Genomic DNA, 7,809 nt, shown 5'->3' with positions numbered 1-7,809 from the left:
ATTGGAATCCAACAACATCTGGAAGGTCAATGCTTGGCGATCTGTGCTGTTTTAGAGAGCTGAAAGTGACATGTTAGAGCTATTATTATCTGAGGCATGCACACACTTATTCCTTTTTGTTCCACTATCATTTCTGCTCAAGCAGGTCTGGCAGCTTTCGATGCACCACGAAAATCTAAAAGGCCTGTTTGACCAAGGAATACAGTGAGAAGACAACAGAGGGCTTTATCGTTGCTACTTTCACCTTTGCGGAAAGGGAAGCAACTACTTCTCATCTCCAGCCTTTGTGCCCATACTCCTAAATTCTACATCATGTCATAAGAGGAGAAGAAAAAAGTTGTGAGAGAAGAGGAAATAGGAAGTAGCAAGGCTTGTGTCTGTTAGGCCTGGGGGGAAGTGAGACAGCAACCAGGAAAAAGAGTGAATGTGCATGGGTAGTTTTGTGCGAGAAGGGCAGAGCATGTGGAAACCACTAAAGGGAGAAAGAAGACAGAACTCGCAGTAGGAGTGTGGCCTTGGCAGCTGCTAAGAGAGGAGAGTGCATTTAATCTTCCTTGAGTAACACTCAAGGTATTTTCTACATTTGCTCATGGTGATGGGCAGGGAAATAACTGGCAGTCTAATCCGATACATGTCTACTCAGAAGAAAGCCCAACAAATACAGTTGCCCAGGTGACTATAAACAGGATTGCAGCCAGATTTTAATATGAAAGAAGCTTCTTGTGCAATTGTTTTTTAAACTAAAGGTTGTGCAAAGGTAGAGTTTTAACCACCATCACCACGAGAATATGGGAGGAGAACCTTTACCTGTTGCTTTTCTTTCCTCTACTACACCATTGTTTTATAGTAAGAGGAATCCAGCAATTTTTTATTTTTTATCTCTGAACCTGACTTTCCCCTGACCTGGGTCACCAGAGTCTTTCCTAGGCATCATAGCTCCTTTAAATAACTTTATTGTTGATAGCTAATAAAAAGCAGATAATTAAAACACGTGTGGCAGGGAGAAGTTCAACAGACATGCTTTACCCCTGTCACTGTCAGCCTGATCCTGTGCATATAATTCGGATGTAAACTCAGTTGTAGTTGGCTTCTCCCAGGTAAGGAGAAGCAATAAGAATGCCATCTTACACATCTTAGACAATTGCTACAACAGGCAAAATAAAAAATAAAAAAATCACTAATGGTCCGCTAATACCCTCAGTACTTTTCAAGCAGACTGGCGGTGCAGGATAGGAACCACCGGCATATGGAACTTCAGACTGAGATGCGGGGAGACATTCCTTTGTCACTTGTGAGCCTCAGAACCCTTAACTGAAGGTAAACTTATTCCAGGCTGGTTCTAGCAATCCGGTACGGTGGTAGAAGCTGTGTGCTGAGGCCTGTGTAAACCATCTCTAGATAAGTGGTTCTCATATTCCATAGGCCTTGAACACCTTTGCAAATAATCCAATCTATCTGAGCCTGCAGACTTGCACAAGTGTTCATACCTGTGTCCTCTCCCACAATCCACTACCTGTAACCTGTGAAGAGGAAAAGGAGCGAGGGAGAGGGAGAGGCTGAACACGACGGCGTGTTTGATTCTTGGCACAATTCAAAGTGCTGCTTATGACCGATAAAGTCCTAGATGCTTTGCGATCAGGTTACCTGAAGGGCAGCTTTCCCCCCATATAAACCTACCTGAGTTTCAAGCCCTGCTAACATCTGGGTGGCAACTGGGGAGAGGGCCTTTTCAGTGTCTGCACCCAGGCTCTGGAACTCACTTCTGCAAGCCAATAATAAAAATGCTATTGTTTAGGTGGGCCTCTGAACTGAGTTGCTTTAAGTGGGCGCTTAACATAGTAAAGTGCAATATCAGTTTAAACGAACATGCCACACCCCCATAGCACTTCCATCACAATTCAGTTCTTAACCTGCACACACACATTTACATCTGCTATACCTGTTGCAAATGCATTACAGTGGTACCTCAGGTTACATACGCTTCAGGTTACATACGCTTCAGGTTACAGACTCCGCTAACCCAGAAATAGTGCTTCAGGTTAAGAACTTTGCTTCAGGATGAGAACAGAAATCATGCTCCGGCAGTGCGGCAGCAGCAGGAGGCCCCATTAGCTAAAGTGGTGCTTCAGGTTAAAAACAGTTTCAGGTTAAGTACGGACCTCCAGAACGAATTAAGTTCTTAACCCGAGGTACCACTGTAGATTCTGTATCCTTATCTTCCACCCCAAAGCTCAGTGTAGTTGATAGTTTATTTTTGCAGCAAACTTGTGAGATGTATTCAGCACAGAGAGAGCAAAATGACTGGTGAACTATCGCATAGCTTCATGGCTGAGTAAGACCTCAACCCAAATGTCCCTGGTCCTCTATTATATCGCGCTGACTCTCTATCATCACCCAACTTTCCATTTTCTTACCGCAAGTTGTTTCCAGAATGACCAGGAGAAGCAGGGAAATACATTGTGCCTGTCTCATAGCAGTGGCTGGGAGGCAGAACATAAGTAACTTTGAGACCAGTAATTCATACCCTCCAACTATTCTACGATGAAACTAGGGACATCCTATTCCAATAATGTTATTATTTATATGCCACCCATCTGTCCCAGCCACTCTGGATGACTTCCAACAAATATAAAAACATAACGTTTAAAAAACATTTAAAAAATATTCCCTATACAAAGCTGCCTTTAGATGTCTTATCTCCTTATCTTATCTCCTTGGCTCGGGGGTCGCATAACTTCATACCCTCCAACATTTCTCCGATGAAAATAAGAGTGTCCTAAGGGAAAGCAGAGCATTCCAGGATCAAATCAGAAACCAAGACAGCTTCTGTAAATCTAGGACTGCCCCTGGAAAATAGGGACACTTGGAAGGTTTGGAAGTTTGCCCTCCAACAGACACTTGGAGGGCCTGGAAACTTGCTCTTTCCTCCCCCCTAGCATAGAAAGGAGGAGAAAAGTTGAAACCAATGCATTCTTCTAGCTTTGCCTGCTCATCTAAGGTGAATAACAATAGCTTCAGGCAGGGAATTTGCCAATCTCACTGCCCAAGTGATTGAACTTGATGTGCCTGGAACCAGGAGGTTTTCCTGAGTCTTTGCATAGCTGTTCCAAGAGCTGCCACAGTGTTTGGCCACCACAGTATGGAAACAAATTCCCAAAGAGGTGTAAATTAAGTGTTTGTTTTAGGCATCGCTACCCTGTCCTTCAAATGCATTTGCAGGGCGGTTTACAAAATAGGTTTTAAAAAACAAAAACGAAATCCTAGAAGCAGTAAATCTAAAAGCAGCATCGTAAAGCCATCTTATTTATTTATGTTATATGCTGCCTTCGAGCATAAAATTCTCCCAAAGAAGAAGAGAAGAGTTTGGATTTGATATCCCGCTTTATCACTACCCGAAGGAGCCTCAAAGTGGCTAACATTCTCCTTTCCCTTCCTCCCCCACAACAAACACTCTGTGAGGTGAGTGGGGTTGAGAGACTTCAAAGAAGTGTGACCAGCCCAAGGTCACCCAGCAGCTGCATGTGGAGGAGCGGAGACGCAAACCCGGTTCCCCAGATTACGAGACTACTGCTCTTAACTACTACACCACACTGGTGTAGTGATGGAGATGAAATTAAAACAGATTAGACGTAAAGGCCTGGGGAAATTATATCTGGAGCCAAAAAACATCATCAAAGGTGAACAGGTGATACACATGAATTGTGGATGAGAAATATAAGTCTTACCTTGATTTAGGGAGCAATCCTGTAGCCCTTGGGAGGGCAGTTGAGAGGGAGCCATAGGATACCATGGAGCTCTTTGCTCAAAGTCAGAGAGAGATGTCCAAAGTCAAAGACCTTCTCATTGCAACAGCAGAAAGCTTCACTGGCCGGGGCTCCTTATGCCTTCAGTGGGGGTTGAGAAGGAGTGAGTTAGGGAGTACTGGAGATTTTGAATCCAACATGAGCCTGGATTCACCAGGCTACTTAACTGTACTTAAGAACACCAACCAGCTAGCATTTTACTGGACCAAACAGTAAAACAGTAGCAATGGAGTCTGAAAAGGCAGTCAAATCAATATAGGCCCTGACTACATGAGCAATGTGGGGAACCTCCGGCCCTCCAGGTGTTGCTGAACTACAACTCCCATCATCATGACAGCCAGTGTGGTGTAGTGGTTAAGAGCGGTAGACTCGTAATCTGGTGAACTGGGTTCGATTCCCCGCTTCTCCACATGCAGTTGCTGGGTGACCTTGGGCTCTGAAGTCTCTCAGCCCCACTCACCTCACAGTGTGTTTGTTGTGGGGGAGGAAGGGAAAGGAGAATGTTAGCCGCTTTGAGACTCCTTAGGGTAGTGATAAAGCGGGATATCAAATCCAAATCCAATCTCTGGACATTGTCCATGCTTCCTGCAGCTGATGGGAGTTGTAGTTCAGCAGCATCTGGTGGGCCAAAGGTTCCCCACATCTGCTATAGGGGAAGTATGGAATTTTTGAAACCAGCAGTTGGCAGCTCTAATTGACAGAATAGTAAAGTGGTACCTCGGGCGCTGGCTCGCCAGATGCAGCTTCGTCACGCTGGCCACGTGACCCGGAAGTGTCTTCGGACAGCGCCGGCTCCCGGCCTCTTGAGCGAGATTAGCACGCAACCCTAGAGTCAGTCACGACTGGCCCTGTCGGGCAGGGGTACCTTTACCTCAGGTTACATACGCTTCAGGTTACATACCCTTCTGGTTACAGACTCCGCTAACCCAGAAATAGTGCTTCAGGTTAAGAACTTTGCTTCAGGATGAGAACAGAAATCGTGCTCCGGCGGCGCAGCAGCAGCAGGAGGCCCCATTAGCTAAAGTGGTGCTTCAGGTTAAGAACAGTTTCAGGTTAAGTACAGACCTCCAGAACGAATTATACTTAATACCGAACCCGAGGTACCACTGTACTGTTATTTAGACTTCGGCCCAGAGAGATCCCGGTTCAAATCCCCACTTGGTCATGAAGCTCACTGAGGTGATCTTGGGCCAAGTATTCTCTCTCCCTGCCTAGCCTACCTCTTAGGCTCGTTGTGAGAATAAAATGAAAGGGAGAGAACCAGGAGCAGCACCTTTAACTCCTTAAGGACAGGCAGGTTAAAAAATAATAATAACAGATCAATATTTGGCACAGTTAGCCTCAGCAGAGAAAAAGTATTGTGTTGTTGTTGCTAGTAATGGCTCCATCACAGCATCATTTCTGTCTCATAGACCAGGTTGCCTGTGAAATTATCTCACCCACCAGTCCTTTCTGCTAGGGAAGGAGAAAAACCCCAAAACAAATTGCTAATAATGCACAGGCACGTTCCATTTCCATTTGTGGTCTGATTTGTTTCCTCTTCTTCTTGACATACTCTGAACTGATAAGATCCCAATTATTGGGTGACATCGTGTCACGTCTTTCTCGCGTATGGATAAAGATTAACCTCAGAGCCCCCTTTTAATAACATTATATTCTCTGACAAAATTAGCAATAAATGCGGAAAATGTAAGAGCTGACTGGGAAGCCTCTTGCAAGATGGGGCGGGCGGGTTGTTTATGAAGCTGAGGGCCCAGTGGATTAGGAATCAGGCCTAGCCTTTTCACCTCTAGGAACCTGGATTCCAATCTAGATTAAGGACGCAAATGGAAATAAATTTGATGAATTCATCCTGGCCCCAGCTAACCTGATGTGGCTGTATAAGCAAAACGAAAACCCCAAACCTGCCACCACTCCTGATATTTCGACAACGTAACATGCCCAATTTTAGAAATTTCTTTTAAAAACTATATTTTTAAAACACTCAAATGCAAATAATACACTCAACCACAAAACCAATAGTCCAACTGACGTATTTTATATTGGCTTCTGTGTTCTTTTGTTATTATATCTGAAAGAATGTCCAGAGTGGATCTATAGGCAATGTTTCAAGTATAAACAGTAGATCCTGGGTATACAATGATATACTATTTATTTACTTGAATTTCTGTACTATCCTATAATTACTTTTCTCGACTAAATAAAATAAATATTGGAACGCCTTGCCCATTAATATTAGGCTGGCCCCTTCCCTGCATTGTTTTCAGTGCCTTCTGAAAAATCTTTTTTATTCTGGCAAGCCACTCAGGCATGTAACTTTAACATGTAATGTTACTATGTATAATGGCTTTTGAAATTGCTGATTTAATCTATATATTGACAACATTCTATGTTAATTTGTTTATAAGTTTGCGTTTATTGATACAGTTAAATGAACGTTTTAGGTTGTTCTTTGTAAACAGCTTAGCGTTTGTCTGCTGAGTAAGCAATATATAAATATGTTAAATATGAATAAATAAGTAAAATAGGTTCAGTGATTTTCTTACTTTTTTATGAAATAATCTATAAGCCAGCTTTCAAGATATAATTGTCCTGCCAAGGTAGTGCACAGCAATTTCATAAGACCATCATCTTCATCATCTAAGGCGGTTCAATTAGCACCCCCTTAAAATTGAGCAGTGCCTATTAATTCTTCACAGCAGTTACAGAAAGTGGAAATAAACATAGTTTGAGATTTATTTTTTTGTTTTAAAATTGCGCAGATGGACATGCACATAATTCCTCGGGTGACAATTCCACATTTTCCTCGACAAAGAAACGCTGCGCACACGCAGTTCAGTAAAAGAGGTTCAAATGTGATCCGTAACAGAGTGGAGACTTAGACAAAGGTAAGCTAAGATTTTCTAAAACCTAAAACTGTAAGGTCGCAAGCTGATTTTTGTGTACATTACCACAGAGAACAGCTGTCAGCAGGTTTCTGTATCCCTACACAGAGAATGCAGCAAGTTCTGCTTTGCAGAAGTTGTTTGTTATGTCTGTTTGCCTGGCCAAATTGTATCCCTGGGCCTCCTGGGAATACATAAGAGGAAATCAGGAAACAGGACGTGTCTGGTAAATGTGAAGGCTACCTAAGATGCTGCTGTAGAACGTATCTATTGTTCTATGCCTGGCTTGTCTTTCTCTCCCTTGTCTTATTCTTCCTGTTCTTTCCACCTGTTCCTTACCTGAGGGACTGACTTCAGGTTATGTGCAAATGTATGCAATGAAGTCCCTATAATGTTCGAGTTCTTTAAAGATTCAAAACAGTTTCGGGAAGGGTGGTTTTTAGTGGAGAAGATGCTTAACCCTTTCCCCACCCACTTTCCTGTCTACTCCTAATAGCTTCGTCAAGTGGGCCAACTGGTTGACGCTAAATGGGTACTTAGTTCCTCGCCTTTTCCAGCTGATTTTGGTCTTGTTGCATGTTCCTTCACAGAGATTCCCAAGTCTCCTTTTCTCTCTTTTCCTTTGGCTTCTGTTAATACATGGTACCTGATGGATATGCCTGAGGTGAAGTTTGAATGGAGGGCATAATCCACTCATCAGTATTTACATATTAATGCAGTTACAGGATCTATTTACATGTAATCAGTGTGGCTTAAAAAGTAGGCAGACAGGGTTTTCTTGAACTCCTTTTCAATACATGTTTTGTTTGGCGCAGCAGTTCCAATCCGTAGGCCGGATTCAGGCAGTGCTTTTTTTCCTTAAAAAATGTTTAGGGGTACAGTGGTACCTCGGGTTACATACGCTTCAGGTTACATACGCTTCAGGTTACAGACTCTGCTAACCCAGAAATAGTGCTTCAGGTTAAGAACTTTGCTTCAGGATAAGAACAGAAATCGTGCTCTGGCGGCACGGCGGCAGCAGGAGGCCCCAATAGCTAAAGTGGTGCTTCAGGTTAAGAACAGTTTCAGGTTAAGAACGGACCTCCAGAACGAATTAAGTACTTAACCCGAGGTACCACTGT

The sequence above is a fragment of the Podarcis liolepis genome (genome assembly GCF_965112155.1).
Source record: "Podarcis liolepis genome assembly, chromosome: 8".
In the NCBI taxonomy this organism is placed as follows: Eukaryota; Metazoa; Chordata; class Lepidosauria; order Squamata; family Lacertidae; genus Podarcis; species Podarcis liolepis.
Note: the sequence above shows the minus strand (reverse complement) of the source record.